This window comes from Mus caroli, unplaced genomic scaffold (genome assembly GCF_978045245.1).
Source record: "Mus caroli unplaced genomic scaffold, Mus_caroli_1 scaffold_9, whole genome shotgun sequence".
Taxonomy (NCBI): Eukaryota; Metazoa; Chordata; class Mammalia; order Rodentia; family Muridae; genus Mus; species Mus caroli.
The window spans coordinates 58309841-58327217 of NW_028227264.1; positions in this window are offsets into that span (position 1 = coordinate 58309841).

Genomic DNA, 17377 nt, shown 5'->3' on the forward strand with positions numbered 1-17377 from the left:
GAGCCCTTCTCGGGAGCATCCCCAACTTTCAAGGCAAGTTTGGCTCTTCCACTTCATGGACCAGCATTTATTCTGAAATCATTCACCCACTGTTGACATAGCCCAGCAGTCTGGATGCCCATGGTCGCTTGGGCTAGTAGCAAACAGAATGTTGCTGGGGACAGACGCAGGCCAACTGGCAGCACAGGCTGAAGCCTTCCAGATTTATGGGGTACCCACTGCTCCTGACTTCCCTGGACATGTCCCCGTTTTCAGCCAGTCTCTTACCCCTCCTTTGCCTAGCATCTTGCTTCTCTGGTATTTAGACTTCTGGGGACTGGACAGAATATATTAATGACTTCACTCAAGTTCTGGGGGATGGTAGCTGGGGCCCAGGAGCTGCTGAGAACAAACCTAAGAGAAAAAACCAAATGTGCACAGACACAGCTCCATACAGGTTGCGCCCCTGCCACCCATCTGCCCCGCACTGTGACCATCACACACGTCTCAGGATGCTCGAGAAGGAGGGTGCTCAACTGAAACCAAACAAAGCCCCTACCATACACATAGATATTTACCTGGCATTTGATATCAGTGAAATTATCAGAATCCATTCATGGGTCACAGTGGGATATGTGAGAACATACATACACTGTGCAGTGGGCAAATTGGGGCACCGCCACGTCTGTCTGTCTCCACAAACATTCATTATTTCTTTGTTTTAGCAACATTCAAGGTCCCCCCACCTCCCAGAAGGGCTTCAGGGGGCAAGAGTTAGTGCAAGAAAAGCACTGAGTTGGACGGCTGGGAAGTAAGTAATTGATTAGAGAGGTTGTTCACGCCATTGGCAGATAAGAGTAACAGTAAGGCAGAGGCTGGGAGGAGAACCCGGGCCCTAGAACCAGAAACTGACAACAAGGCAGGCTCTCTGCAGAGAGGAAATCAGGACCCACACAGCAGATATGGGCTCTTCCGTGAGGATGGGGGAGCAAGGCCACAGCCAGGCTCTCTGAGCCCCAGGAAGGAGACAGGGAAGCAGGCAGGGAGCAGAATGTGTGGCCACCAACACAGCCTCTGTGGTAAAGTCCCTTCCCTGGGTGAGAGATCCCAGCCCAGGGAGTTTGCTAGCTAAGGCCTCGCAAACAACACAGCAGTAAAGTACCTGTCAGTGTCTGTGAGAGGCGGGTGCTGCAGACATTGTGACCTGGCAGGACTCCAATGTCACATCCCTACACACTGTGCTTGTGGTTTCAAAATACACAACTCCTTGACAATCATGGTTTCTCCACCCAATACAAAACTCTAGTAATCCCATTACCCGTCCTCGCCCCATGCCCCTCCCACACACTTCTCTTTCAACTACAACTTGTGCCCACTCTGTGAGATAGCTTCTATAATAGTATAGTATGAGACTATACTATTATATTGTAGACAGCAGCTGTCTGTCTGCAAGCTGACCTGTTTCACTTAATATAGTGGCCTCCGGTTTCATTCATATTGCCACCAAAGACAGCATTTCATCCTTTTTATGGCTGTATAGTATTTCATGTATATGAGTATCTCATTTAAAAAGCACATTGATGTCTTTATTTTGTGTGTGTGTGTGTGTGTGTGTGTGTGTGTGTGTGTGTGTGTATACATGCCATAGCACGCGTGTGAAAACCAGAAAAATGTCTAGCAGGAATCCACTCTCTCCTTCCGTTCTGTGTGTCCTGGTGTTTGAGCTCAGCTCCTGGGGCTTGACTGCAAGCGCCTTTACCAATGAGTCATCTTGCCAGGCCCCGAGGTACTGCATTTTAAGTCTGGCTATGGGCTCCTAGGTTGGTTCCATAGTCACTGTTGTGAATAGTGCTTCAGTGAGAGGGAACGGGCAGTTGTCTGTTTAGCATGCCAACTTCCTTCCCTTCCCCTGGGTATATAACCAGCGCTGAGCTTGCTGTGTCGTGTAGTTTTATTCCTAGGTTTTTAATAACACTCATGCTGTCCTCCAGGATAACTGAACTAATATGAGCAGCCGCCAGCTACAGGAAAAGCTTCCCCTTTCTTCAAGTCGTCACCAGTTTCTGTTCTTTGTTTGTTTGTTTTGGAGTGTGTGTGTGTGCTGTAGCTCAGGCTAGCTCACTAACTATATAGCAGGGGCTGTCCTTAAACTCCAGATCATACCTCTGCCTCCCATGTGCTGGAATCTCAGGTGTGCGTGTGTTACCATGACTGGCGTGTTTTTGTCTTCTTGATCATAATCATCCTGACTGGGATGAGGTGACACAGGGATCGTTTGTGGCTTTGATCTGCCCTTCCCCAGTGATTTAGTGGAATTAAATGCTTTTTCAAAATAGTGTCAACTATTCATTTGTTATCTTGCTATATGGATTATACACACATACGGAGATCAGAGGACACTTCTGGATCAGATAGTTCTCTCTTCCACTCTGACTCTGGGGATCGAACTCAGACAGTCAGGAGTAAGCGGCAATCGCTCTTACCTGCTGAGCCATCTTGCTGGCCCTCGTTGACTCTTTGTCTCCTGAGAAATGTCTTTAGAGATGAGAACCTTGGTGTAAAATCAGAACTGCTTTTCTGCTGTTGAGCTGGTGGAGTCCCATACACGTTCTGGAGGTCAATCCCTCGTCCCACAGGGCAGCGGCGGCGGTGGTTTTTCTAAGCCTGCCCGCATTGCTCCAATTTTGTCTGTGTGCTGTGGAAACCAGCAAAGCTTTTATTCCAAGCATAACAGATAAGGGAAAGGAAGGGGCTCCATCTGGGCTGAGCATGCAAGAACACTTCTTGCACAGTGTGAGCAGCCCCTGGATTTGATCTCCATCCCAGAGGGGGAAACCATCATATAGTTGTTTCTATATCAGCACCCTGCGTCGTCTTCCCACACTGCACAGTCCTCCCTGATGGTCCTTTACAGGGACTCTGGCCACTCTTCCCAACCACTTGTATATAATTCCGCTGGAAGTGCGTGTGGCTTGGCCAGAGGTGGTGGGTATGAGGGAGGGGGTAGAGTATATTGATGGGGAAGAACTGGGGGGGGGGCTTCATCTACAAAGTCATGGGGGAGTTGTAACCTATGCTGGGGACACACCTTCCTGAAGAGCTGCTTTAAGGTCACCCAGGCTCCTGCCAGTATCCATTCATTCATTGCTCTGTAAGTAAACCTAGTGAAGTCATAAGGCCCCCAGGGTGAATTCTGATGAAATTGTACCTTAGTTTGACATCGGGACCTTGAGGAGAGAGAATAACGATCACCCACTGTGGTGGTGGTGAAGAAAATGGTCCCCGTAGGCTCATAGGGAAGTGACACAATAGGAGGTGTGGCTTTGTTGGAGGAAGTGTGTCACTAGGGGGCGGCCTTGGAGGTCTTAGATACTCAAGCCAGGCTCAATGTGCCATTCTCTTCCTGTAGCCTGCCAATCCAGTTGTAGAACTCCCAGTTCCTTCTCCAGCATCATGTCTGCCTGCACACCACCATGCTTCCCTCCACGACAATAATGGACTAAATCTCTGAGCTGTGAGCCAGCCCCAATGAAATGTTTTCCTTTATAAGAGTTGTCGTGGTCACGGTGCCTCTTCACAGGGATAGAAACACTAAGACACCTCTGTAGGAGGGTTCTTAGCAGTGTAGGGTTTCACACTATAGTGGTGGCTAGCCTCGAGGGTCCAAGCTGCCTTCAAACTTGTGACAATCCTTCTGCCTCCACCACTCAAGTGCTAGGATTACGGATGTGTGCCACGCCCAAATACAGATGTAGTATTTGCTCATGGAGGTGGGTGCTCTCCTAGAGTTTGCAGACTTGTGGCAAAGAAGTGAAAAGGACTGGGTAATAGTGGGGGAGGGGGCTGGGCCTGTGCACCTGTGTGTGTGTGTGTGTGTGTGTGTGTAGGGGGGAACAGACCTGTGCACCTGTGTGTGTGGGAGCAGGGCTGGACCCGTGCACCTGTGTGTGTGTGTGGGGGGGGACAGACCTGTGCACCTGTGTGTGTGTATGGGGCTGGTCCTATGCATCTGTGGGGGGTGGGGCTGGACCTGTACACCTGTGTGTGTGTGGGAGGGGGGGGGGGCTGGACCTGTGCATCTGTGTGTGTGTAGGGGCAGAGCTGGACCTGTGCACCTGTGTGTGTGTGGGGAGGGGCTGGACCTCTGCACCTGTGTGTGTGTGTATGTGTGTGTGTGTGTGTGTGTGTGTGTGTGTGTGTGTGTGTGTAGGGAGGAACAGACCTGTGCACCTGTGTGTGTGTGTGTGTGTGGGTGCTGGACCCGTGCACCTGAGTGGTGCACATCTGGGTGGACAGGCTGCATCTTTGAAGATCTGTGTCAATGACTGCATCGAGGAAGTTGAGGCCAGTCTGCCCTTTGTTATGGATCGTGGATCTAGTTTACATGTGAATATGGGTGCCCACATACCACTGTGTGTGTGTGTGTGTGTGTGTGTGTGTGTGTAGATGGAGTCAGTTTGGTTTTCTTCTTCTTGAGGCAGGGCCTCTCTTGCTTCTGCTACCATGCTGTGCACTGCAACTAGCTGGCACGTGCTTGTCCCAATGAATTTCCTACGTGCCTCACCTCTCACATTAGGTGTGCAGGGATTACAGATGTGCATAAAAAAAACCCCACCTATGTATCAGAAAATGGCCTAGTCGGCCATCATTGGAAAGAGAGGCCCATTGGTCTTGCAAACTTTATATGCCTCAGTACAGGGGAACACCAGGGCCAAGAAGTGGGAGTGGGTGGGTAGGGGAGTGGGTGGGGTATGGGGGACTTTTGGGATAGCATTGGAAATGTAAATGAAGAAAATACCTAATAAATTTTTAAAAAAGAATGTTAATAATAAAATACATATTTTTTTCATAAAAAAAAATCCCACCTAACTTTATGTGCATTGGTGTTCTGCCTCCATTATGTCTGTGTGAGGGTGTCAGATCTCCTGGAACTAGAGTTATGGACAGTTGTAAACTCCCGTGTGGGTGCTGGGAACTGAACCTGGATACTTTGGAAGAGCAGTCAGTGCTCTTAACAGCTGAGCCGTCTTCTCCAGCTGCTGAACCTGGCTTTTTATTGTGACTATTGGGGTCCAAACTTAAGTGTTCAGGCTCACAGGGAAAGCCCCTTTACCCACAGAGTCATCTCCCTGGCCCATAGCCACTCGTTTTGTGTAAATTGGCCTGGGAACTTGAGCCTTGGCAGATGTCTGGCATCTTGAGTTTCAGACACATTCCCTTGATTCCCTTGATTTGTGTGGCCCGCTGCTTCCCAGTTACTTAGCAAGCAATACGGCCTATGGTGAACATCTGCTTTCCTACAGAGAGTCTGGAGTTTTAGGACGTGCCAGGCAGGAGGTGCCTGCTTGACCTGCCCCAGGACACATTGTGGGTCCCGGGTCTGAGCTTCCCAGAAGAAAGGGCTTCACTCCTATCCTCGAGCTCTTTGTGGGCGGGATTAAGTGACCCCTGTGACCCACTGGGTGGTGGAATCTCGAAGTTTGCACCTGTTCTCTTTGCCTGGCACCTGGCTTTTCTCTCCATCCCTTTCCATAGTAAACCTTAGTTGTGGATACAGATGTATGGGATTTCAAAGAGTCTCCTTGGTTGAAAACAAGACCTGGGACTCCTGACCTAAGTAAGAGCTCTCTATTTATCCTATGCTATGGGATAGCCCTGCGATCCAAAGGATCAGATCTAGGAACCTAAGACCTAGGGATGGAAGCTGTGCGATCAGTGCTCCAGAGACAGTAGTCCATGCCAATCTGGGCCAAACTCTTTTGAGACAGCATCTCACAAGTAGCCCAGGATGTTCCCAAAGCCAACATCCCCCTGCCTCCGTCTCCTGCCACATGGGAGTTGGCTTGTCTCTCTGTTCCCTTCCACATGTGGCCCTTACTTTCTCTGGCCCCAGCAGGTGTGAGTGGGGTGAGGGTGGGTTTATGGTTGCAGACTGGCTGTGCACTTTCCCTCTCTGCTCAAGAAGTTAGAGTACAAAGATTGGCAAAAGAAAATACATTTATTTAGTTTACCCTCCTCCTCCTCCTCTCCTGTAGGTATGTGATAATTTTATAGAAAAGATGGCACAGAGCCAGGAAAGTTAATTGTGAGACAAGCTGTTGGAGTGTGTGAACTCTTCCTGGGGGTCAGCTCCTCCTCCAGTTAGTGCCAGGGCTTCACACACCAGGTTCCAAATGGATATTTTCATTCTTCAGGGCCCACGGTTTCAGTGTTGTTGTACCAGAAGGGAGAGTAATGAAAAGGAAGCCATGACCGGTCCTCGGTGTGGTTGAGGAGGTTTCTGTTGAGGATATGAGGGAGCACACAGGCAGAGGTCTCTGAGAGGGTCCAGAGCAAAGAGAAAGTATCAGATTGAACATGGCCAGCAGAATAGACCAGGCCAGCGGGATGGGGATGAGAATGGGAAAAGCAAGACAGGGAGAGAAGAGAGAGAGCCCAGAGGAATGGGGGCCAGCAGGTCAAAGAGAAGTCAAGAAAGCACATGGCTGAAATGGCTGCATTATTTAGGAATCAGAAGTTGTGGGGAAGGAAGTAAAGTTCAGGGGCTGGAGAGGTTTAGGGTAGGGCTGTGTGTCTGTCTGTATCTGTGGGTGTGTATCTGTGTGATGTTGTGTGTCTGTGTGTGTGTCTCTGTGTGTGCCTCAGTCTATGTCTGTCTGTGTGTCTGTGTGTATTGTGTGTCTGTATATATTTATGTGTATGTGTCTCTGTGTATGTTTATGAGTGTCTTTATCTGTGGGTGTATATCTGTGTGGTTTGTGTGTCTATGTTGTGTGTGTGTGCTTCAGTCTATGTCTGTCTATCTGTGTGTATTGTGTATCTGTGTATGTTTATGTGTGTGTGTCTGTGTGTGTGTTTATGTGTGTCTGTATCTGTGGGTGAGTATCTGTGTGGTGTTGTGTGTGTGCCTCAGTCTATGTCTGACTGTCTGTCTGTCTGTGTGTATTGTGTGTCTGCGTATGCTTGTGTGTGTGTGTGTGTGAGAGAGAGAGAGAGAGAGAGAGAGAGAGAGAGAGAGAAGTGCTGAGAGGAGCCTGGACTCTGAGCAGGTACTTGTGATGCTGAGAGAGCCCAAGGAGGCCAGTGTCCACTTTGATATGTTAATAGGTGCCTCAGCCATTTGTCCCTGGTTTCTTTGGTCCTTGACAGGAGAACATGGGATCCCTCTTGAGAATACCTCCTCTTGTGCCAGGGCATTAGTTCAGAATTGTGGAGATTCACCTGATCGTCCACATGGCTGTTCCCGAAGGCCTCTGGTCCTGCTTCTGTTGCCTGCTGGGTGAAATGCTGTGGTTGGCATGTCTAGATCACAGGCCCACCTGTGCAGCCTAGCCATAGGTCTGTGACCTCAGGAAAACGCAGAGATCCCTTCCGGAAAGATGCAGAATGGAGAACCCTCAGTACCAGAGGAGAGGAGAGTAGCTTAGTTTGGAGAACGCCCCTGAGATGGGGCAATGCTATACTTAGTGTGGCTGAAGCTCAGAAACTTTAAAGATTGGAACCTTCATACCTTTTATTTTCCATTAATTTATTTGTTTATTTACTTTATTGTTGGACAGTGGGTGTGGGGGAATAAAGGAAGTGGGAGAAAACCTGTGTCCCACCAGTGGTCCCGGGTGGGTGTCTGACTGTGGGAAGCCATGGAACCCAGCCCATCGGGGGGTGGACAAGGGGTAGTCTGAGGTCTCTGGGCCTCACAGAGGCCAGAGAGAACAGGTTCGGGCATGTCAGATGTCTCTGGACACTGTGGAAGAGCTGAGAACAAAGTGGGGGCCCTGGGGGTGGCTTGCTCACCCCCAGGGCCGAAGGAAGAAGTGGGCAGGGAGAGAGGGGGCACTGGGTGGTTTCCACATGGGCAAGAGTCCTTGGTCTGGTCCATGCCTGGAGCACAGGAAGGCCTTCTGGTGGGAGGTTAGACGAGGCTCTTTAGGGGAAAGCCTATCCCATCGTTCAAGCATGGCAGGCCTTGAAGAACAGAGACAGTCTATGATTTTAGAGCTTTATTGTAGAAAGGCCTAGAGAAAGAGAGAAGGTAAAAGAGAGAGGTCAGTCATGGCCACATAGAGAGAAGTGGGGAAGAGAGGGGAAGGAAGGAGAGCTAGAGATGAGAGGAAAAAAGGTGAGAGTTTAAGAGAGTGAGGAGAGGCCAAGCAGCTCCTTTTATAGTGGGCTGGGCTACCTTGCTGTTGCCAGGTAACTGTGGGGGAGGAACATACCTGGCTATAGTCAGGTAACTGTGGGGGTGGAGTCTAGCCAGAATGCCAGGAGCTTGGGACATTGTCTGCATGACTGATAGTCACAGAATTATGGAGTTGGGGGCTCTGTGGTGTCAGGCACCTGTCTCTGGGAACGTGGCTCACTGTTCTGTCCCTTATAGAGTTTTCTACTGGGTCTCCGGAGCAAGCCTCATTCAACCAAAACAGGCTGCCTTTCTCGGCCCCACACTTTATATCTCGATTGCAGCCCCCCTTCCTCCTCTTCTCCCATATCCTCTTTCCCACCCACCTTTCATCTCCTTTCTCTTCAGAGAACAGGAGGCCCCGTTGGGTACCAACCCGCCTTGGCACATTAAGTCTCATTAGGACTAAGTGCATCCTCTCCCACTGAGGCCAGACCAGGCAGCTCAGCTAGGACCCTTCACATCTTAAAGCTGACCCTCGATCCCACCCAGCCACATGCCTCTGTTTCAGGCTTGTGTCTCAATGCCTAGTTACATAGAAACAGAAAGGTCCATGGCCCACACCTTCCTTTCCACTTCAGTTTCCCATGCTCTGTCCTAAGGACCACGCCAAGGGCCCACCTGTTTCTATTTCTCGCCACTCCAGCCGTTAAGGTCCAGGTCAGGTGCTGCCTCCTCTATGAGTCTCACTCCTAGAGCCCTACCCAGCAGAGATGGCAGGAGCTAACCCTGGTGGAATCCTCAGTTGTCTCAGGAGACAGAACTCTCCAGCAATGAGACTGTCATACAGATGAGAGGCAGTGAGCATTCCAGCCCCGAGGCTTCACATCAGTGGCCCATTTGTTGTAGGAAGGATGGGACCTCCTGGGATTATATTCTAGATTCTAAGGTTGTGGCAACAAATGGCCACCAGCTGGGTAGAGTCGCAGAAATGAGATATGCTGGGTTCTGGAGAACAGATGTCTGAGATGAAGGTTCAGGCTACTTTGGGAAGCTCCGAGGTGGTCCAGCCGGTGCCTTTCTCCTGGCATCTGCTGCTGGTAAGTGTCCTTGGTTTGAAAATGAACCCAAATCCAGATGCTATTGCTGATGCCAAGAAGTGCTTGCTGACAGGAGCCTGGTATGGCTGTCCCCTGAGAGGCTCTGCCAGAGCCTGACCAATACAGATGCAGATGCTCGAAGCCAAACATTAGACTGAGCACAGGGACCCCAATGGAGGAGTTAGAGGAAGGACTGAAGGAGCTGAAGGGGTTTGCAATCTCATAGGAAGAACAACAATATCAACCAGCCAGACCCCCCCCCCCCAATCCTCCAGGGACTATCAACCAAAGAGTACACATGGGGGAATCCATGGCTCCAGTTGCATATTAGCAGAGGATGGCCTTATCTGGCATCAATGGGAGGGGATCCCCTTGGTCCTGGGAAGGCTTCATGACCCAGCATAGGGTAATGCTAGGGTGCTGATGTGGGAGGGGAGTGGGTAGGTGGGTGAGCACCCTCATAGAAGCAGGGGAGATGGGGGAGGTAGGGGGGTTAACTGGGAAGGGGGATAACATTTGAAATGTAAATAAATTAACCAATGAAAAAAAACAGAGTGGAAAAAAAGAAAAAGAACTCCTTCCAGCCCTTTTCTGTTTCCATACAGTCTTCTCTGCATGTCTCTATGTCCTGCTTCTAAGAGAGCACCAGGTTGTGGAGTCAAGCCCACCCAGGATCCAGGGTGACTTTTTGGGATTCTAAAACAATCAATCACATCTGGGAAGACCTGAGGATTTATAGAAAGATGCTGTGCAGGGTCATATGTGGAGTAAATTGAGCAGAAATACAAGAGGCTACAGAGGGGTCCAGAGGTAACTAGAGAGTGAGACCTGGGCTCTGGCCTAAGTATTTCTGCCAAACGCCACCAGAGGGCGCCCAAACATTGTGCTAAACAAGGCTCTGGCCACCAGGGAGAGCCGTCACCTAGGACTGAAAGCTAACAAGGTTTTTCAGGTTCAAAGCAGGAGGTTAGAATGGGGTAGGCAGGAAGGAGACTAAAAGCAAAGCTGTTTCCACCCTCCCTCCCGTCCTCTCTTCCTTCCTTCTTCCTTTGAAAAAAAATGTTTTGAGACAAGGTCCCATGTAGTCCAAGCTGGCTTTGAACTCATGTAGCAGAGACTAATCTTGAATTTCTAAACTTCCTCAGGCTGAGGCAGGAGGATCATAAGTTTGAGGCTAGCCTGGGCTACGTAAGAAGGTCTCTTCTGAAATAAATAAATATTGGGAATATACTATGAAGAATTGTATTTATTTTTGCAACAGGCGGAAACCACTACAGAAATCCACAACCAATCAAAATGCAGACCTGTGGAGCACACTCCACACTAGTGAATACATCTACAAAATACACCTAAGGCTCAGGGAGCACTACAGAAGAGGGAACAGAAAGGCTGTAAGAGCCAGAGCATCAGGGAGTTTGCTGTGAGGTTGTGTCGCCTAGTAACGTCAGAAGCTACATCCATAAAGTCTAACCAGTATGACCACCCAAACATAAGCTGCAGAAGGACAAATCTGCTGGACCTGCCAAACAGGATGGGGGAGAATCCGGGAACCCTGAATCCTCTAAGCAACCGAGGCTCGCTGGGGGCTGGAGAAGTTGGTCTTCCTCAGGGAAGAGCACACCGGTTGGTTGTCCAGTGCCAAATGGGCAGCCCTGAAAGCACACATATATGTTGCATTATACAGACGTAACAGGTTGTATTTAGGGATGTATATGTCTGTACATATATGCTTGTGATAACAATTAGGAAAGAAAAGGCTGTGAATTTGAAGGTGAGGGGTCTATGGGAGGACTTGAGGGAGGAAAGGGATGGGAGAAATGTAATTAAATTATAATCTCAAAAATTTTAAGGACTGGAGAGGTGGCTCAATGGTTAAGAGCACTGACTGTTCTTCCAGAGGTCCTGAGTTCAATTCCCAGCAACCACTTGGTGGCTCACAATCATCTGTAAGGAGATCTAGTGCCCTCGTCTGGTGTGTCTGAAGATAGCTATTGTGTACTCACATATATAAAAATAAATAAATCTTTAAAAATTCTCTTTAAAAATTGCATTTAAAACCAAGACTAGGGTCTAAGGATAATTCAGTTGATGGAGTTAACACCTAAGGGCAAGAAGCCCTGTATACATCCCCAGCTTACGTAAAGCCTGGTGTACCTGAGAGCCTGTAATCTCAGCACTCAGGAGGCAGGCACAGGAGTCAGGAGTTCAAGGCCATCCTCAGCTATGTCATGAATTGAAACAAAAATTTTTTTTAAAAAATTGGTATATAAGTAAAACTCTATAGTGTGTTGAAATAATGGCCCAAGCCTGTGGTTGTAGCTTTGTGGCTGAAAGTGTGTGTGTGTGTGTGTGTGTGTGTGTGTGTGTGTGTGTGTGTATGTGTGTGTGTATGTGTGACATGGGAAAACCCTGGGTTCAATCCCAGCACCAAACAAAAACAAAACCCAGTATTTAATAATAATAACCCAGCCTTGCTGTCAGACAAAGATGGTCACTGCCAAACATTTCTTATTCAACATTTAGTGGCCCTGAACCGTCATAGTACTTGCAGGTTTAACAGAGGTCCACAGTGCCTGAGTTTCGTGTAGATAAAAGTCTAAGAGTGCAGGGCATGGTGGCGCACGCCTTTAATCCCAGCACTTGGGAGGCAGAGGCAGGCGGATTTCTGAGTTCCAGGCCAGCCTGGTCTACAAAGTGAGTTCCAGGACAGCCAGGACTACACAGAGAAACCCTGTCTCGAAAAACCAAAAAAAAAAAAAAAAAAAAAAAAAGTCTAAGAGTGACACTAGCAAAGGTCACAGTTCAAATGCCACAAGGCACTCACTGGCTTTAGCACATCCTCATCTGCTTTCTGTATTGGTGAGGGCTCAGTTAGAAGATCAGTCGCCCACTGATAGTTGGTCTTATCTACCAGTCTCCACACCTTATCTAGCCTATCCCTGACAGAAGGCTTAAGGCTGTCCCCGGTCCTGTCTCAGGTGCATCTTGCTCTTAAATCTGGGAAGAAACAGAAGCTACACAGGATTTCTAGTTGACTCCAACTAGAAACGCAGCCCCATACTTTCTGCAGAATGCAGTGCTGTTAGGAGCCATGGGGGCACATGCCAAGAGGTACTGTCCGATTGGGGCAAGCAAAGTATATGTACATATGTGCAATAATGAAAGGGGGAATTCTTTCTCTCTTTCTCCTTCTCCTTCTCCTTCTCCTTCTCCTTCTCCTTCTCCTTCTCCTTCTCCTTCTCCTTCTCCTTCTCCTTCTCCTTCTCCTTCTCCTTCTCCTTCTCCTTCTCCTTCTCCTTCTTCTTCTTCTTCTTCTTCTTTTTGGTTTTTTGAGACAGGGCTTCTTTGTGTAGCTCTGGCTGTCCTGGAACTCACTCTGTAGACCAGGCTGGCCTCGAACTCAGAAATCTGCCTGCTTCTACCTCCCAAGTGCTGGGATTAAAGGCGTACGCCACCACTACCTGGCTAGCATTATTCTTGATAGTGGCCTGGGTATGGCATTGGACAGGATCCCAGTGTTTGCCCGACTGATCAAAGCCTTTGGGAGCCGAGGCTGGCCACATTTCTGGGCAGATGGTCCTCATGGTGTCTTTGACACTGGCTGCAGGTCTGAGGTGCAGTGATTAATGTCATGAACAGAGGAGACACAGGGGCTGTGTGTTCTCTTCTGGAGTGGGGCTGAGGAGGGTGGGGGCAGTGTGGCCTATGACTCAGGTGGCTCTGGGGTCCTGTTTACCTCCTGGAACATCAGGAGGCTGGAAACATCTGGCTTCCAGGACCAGAGCTTTGGCCAGCTGATCTTTGGGCCCACAAAGCAAGCCCTTCAGTCACAGGAAGAGGCCCTGAACCTCCCTGTGCTTGTGGGCAAAGGCTACAGACTGCCATGCGGCGGACGGGGCCCAACCCAAACAGCCACTGGAGAAAGGGACCTTTATGGTCAGTGGAAGACAGCTGCTGGGCTGGCAGGGGGTGCCAGCTCTGTGTGGCTGGGGAAGGGGCTGGCAGGTGCTGTCTGCACACTGGCTGCTGTGGACCTATGGGTTCTTGGGGCACTGAGTGCTGAGCTGGGGAGGGGCAGAGCTTATCCTCTGCCCACGTTTCTTCCTCTCCAGTTCCTTCTTTCCCTTCTTCTCTGACTCTCATCCTGTCCTTTGCTTCTTTGTGCCATTTTTCTTTTAAGAGGCTTCCCCAAAATCTTTACAAATTTCAGCCATCCTGCGAGCAACACGCGCTGGTTCAATGGCGCCATGGAGAAAAGGCAGAGGGCATCTTCGCACCCCTACCCCCACCCCGTCTCTGTCACTTCCCTTCATTCCTCATTCCCTCATGAACAGGCCTCAGTAGAGTTTCTCAATGGGGGAATGTTTGGAACTGCGTTTAAAAATGGTTATTGTTGTTGTTTTGAGACAGAGTCTCTTGTAGCCCAGGCTGGCCTTTTGAGCTCATTGCGTAGCTGAGGCTGGCCATGAGTTCCTAGCCCTCTTCCCTTTATCCCCAGGGCTGGGATGACAGGCCTGTGCCACCATTCAGGCGTGTTGGCCTTTCTTTAGCTATCCTCATGGCTGGAGAGAGAAGGTGGCGTGGATGCAGAAGAGTCCTATCATTACACAGGGCAGGGACACTAACTCTGCAGTGTAGGGGACAGTCATCATCAGCTGCCTGCCCGAGGATCCTGGTGCCCCAGTCTTGCTGCATGCCTCATAAACTGAGCAGTATGACCCCACCCTTCAAATACAGACCTTGCTCCTACCTGTTCCCTTTGGCACACTTTCTGGCCGTGACCAGAGCCTGGTGGGGAAGCGGGTTTGGGGAGAAGGTGCTCCTTATGGGAAGGTCAGGGAAACCTTCTGAAGAAGCTGACTTTGATCTGAGAGGCTTGGGCAGGGAGGGATCCAAGTGGCGGCATCACAGACATCTCTAGCCCTCTCTAAGACAGATACCTGTGGCAGGTGTCCCTCCTCCCACACCCTGCCCACCTCCGTCAATCATTCCCTTTTATAGGAAAGTGTGGGAAGCTGGGCTTGCCCAACCTTCCTACCCTATAACTTTCCTGTCTGCCATGGAACTTACTTGAAACTTTCCCAGGAATGATCTTGCTCAGGAGAGGTAGACATGTCTCAGTCTTTCCCTGACATAGAACACAAGCCCACCCACTGTCCCTACCCTTTGTGGCCTGGGCCACAGACATGCAGGTGCCAAAGCCCAGACTTCAAGGTTCTGTCCTAGTCCTACCATGATATACCTTGGGATTGGTCCATCTGTCAAGCCTGGCTCTGTCACATAGGTGCCATTGAAGGTCTGTCCCTGTCACATCACCTTCTCTGCTCTGTGCTAGCTGAGGGAAGGAGAAGAAACACACATAGATGCTCAGAGTCTGGGCCGGGCTGAGGCTGGGGTGCCATCCTCAGTAGGTGATATCCTACGCACTTCTCAGAACCTTTTTGATTTTTTTCCCAGACTAATATGCAGCTTCTAGTTGAAGGGACCTTAGAGCTAGCACCCTGGGTGGCAAAGAGTGTGGATTGTACCATGCTGTGAGAAGGGACAGGACTGGACAGAGTTCGTGTTCTGACATGTGGCGTATCACAGATGCCTTTGGGATGTAGGCTGCTCATTTGGGATCCTGCTTTGGATGCTTCATGATAGAGGGTGAAGCCAAGCCTTCCAGGCTCATCTCTGATCTCCATCAGCTACGAAGATGACTGCAGGCATTTCCACAGACCATTGATTTCCTTGCCTGCCAGATGGAGATAAAGCCATCTTTCACTGGGCTGCTATGAAGTTCAGTCTTGAGAACATTTCTGGTTAGGGGTGGGACCCCAGCCTCATCCCTGCCCAGATGCTAAGTATCTGAACCTGAGGCAGGAAGGGAGGTCAGGGGGTAATATGACAGGGACAGACCTTCAAAGACGGGACCGAGACATGCTTGAAGGATAGATCAACCTCAACGCTGTTTCTTCTGCATCTGTCACTATGAACGCCCACACCTGGCTACACTGGCTGCTTCTTATCTATGAGAGAGATGTGAAGCAGGGGTGTGTGTGTGTCTGTCTGTCTGTCCATTTTACCAATGAAGACGGCAGACGAACCCAGTGCCAGCCTTGCCCTTTTGCTGGCCACTCTTCAGGTATGAGGGAGGGGACTCCAGAGACCAGAAGGTGGGCCAGGGTCACCTGCAAGCCATGCAGACTCTCATTCTGAGCACTTGGTCAGGTCATAGGAGGACAAGGCTCAAGGAGACAAAAACAAGCCTGTCCATTTCCTGCAGGGAACACCAGTGTGAACTCCTTTTACTCCATAAATAAATCTCCTATTTAAATAAGCACAAACCAGCATGACATCTTTTTCCTTTCCTTCCGAAGAAGAAAAGGTCATTTATCTAACTCCAAAAGCTGAGCGCTCATTCCCTGCTCCCTGGCGACATTTCGCAAGGCAACCCTGGAGGAATTTTCATTCTCAGGTGTAGGTGTGCTGAGGGCAGGCTCCAGCACACAATGAGGCAAGAGTAGCCTCTCTTCTCCTAACAGACCCCAGTGGGCACACACCTGGCTCCCCTCTGCAGCAATACCTGAGGTGGTTTTTTTGATTGTGGCCTACGGTAGTGGCCCACTGCAGAGGCAGGGGTGCGTTGAATCTGCTTTGTTCTGCGTGACCCGTGGGAGGTGACTCCATATAATTTCTGAGCTCCTCACTTTCCCAGTCCAGTGTGTGTCTGAGTGTGTGTGTGTGTGTGTGTGTGTGTGTGTGTCTGAGTGTGTGTGTGTGAAAGCACGTACATGCATGTTTGGGTCTGTGCTCATAGGTGTTGTGTATCCAGGCATGCCTCCACATGTGTGTCCATACATGTGGAAGCCAGAGGACAACCCTAAGTGTTACTCAGGAGCTATGACCTTTTTATTTTTTGAGACAAGGTCTCTCATAGGCCTGAAGCTTGCTAAGTAGTCTAGGCTGGCTGACCCACAAAGCCCCAGCATTGGCCTGTGGCCACCTCGACAGCATTAGGATTAGAAGCGTGCACCATCATACCTGGCTTTCAAAACCATTTTTAGATGTCTTTATCTTATGTGTGAGTGTTTAGCACATGCATGTATGTACACCACATCTATGCTTGCTGCCCAAGGAGGTTAGAAGAAGGTAGTCATTGAATCCCTTGGAACTGGAGTGACAGATGCGTGGGAGTCACACGTGGATGCTGGGGATGGAACCTAGGTCCTTTGCAAGTGGAACACGACCTCTGAACCCTACTCTTCAGCCCCCGTGCCCAGTCTGACCCAGGAGAGTCTTCCAAGGATGGGCAGTTCTGTTGGCTTAAAATAGTGTCCAGAACTGCCTTCCAGGAGACCTGTATAGCACATGGTCTGGGAACACGGAGGACCACGTCCAGGAAAGAGTGCAGACTCCCTGCCCACTGGCTTTGTACAACAGTGAAGACAGTATCTCTTTCTAGAATCCCAATGGGCAGGTTTGCTAGAACCCTCCAGAAGACTGGGAGCTACTTGAGCACTGACCCTGGGCTTGAACATGAACTGTCCACCCCTAGTCTGTCTGTGATACAGGGGGATGCAGGGGCCAAGGGGAACTTGAACTCAGGCCTGCTCTCCTCTAGTACCAAAGTCCTTAGTCACTGTCCCAGGAGTTCTATATCCAGACAGTAGCCAGGAAACTACATCAGGAAAATGTCCCAGCTTGCAAGAAAGGTCAAACCTTAAAGCTCGATGTGTGTTTCTTCTTCTTCTCTTTTATTTGAGACAAAGCTGATGTAGCCCAGGCTAGCTCATTATGTGGTGCTGGATTATAAGCATGAGCCACCACACCTGTTTTATTCAGTGCTGGGTATTGAACCCCAGGCCTTATGTGTGTTAGACAACTCTATCAACCCAGCTACATCCCCACCCTACGCTTTGATTTTGGATTTTTTTTTTTTTCTGGCTGGCCTGGAACTCACTGTGTAGACTAGGCTGTCCTTGATCTCACAGAGATCTCCTACCTCTGCCTTCCAAGTGCTGGGTTAGAGGTGCGCTCCACTACACTTGGTTTTAGGGGGGCTGGATACTGGGCTTTTAATTTTATTTTTATGTCTATAAGTGTTTTTTCCTGCATGTATGTCTGTGAACTTTACATATGCCCAAGGAAACCAAAAGAGGGAATCATGTCCCTTGGGATAGAAGTTACAGACAAT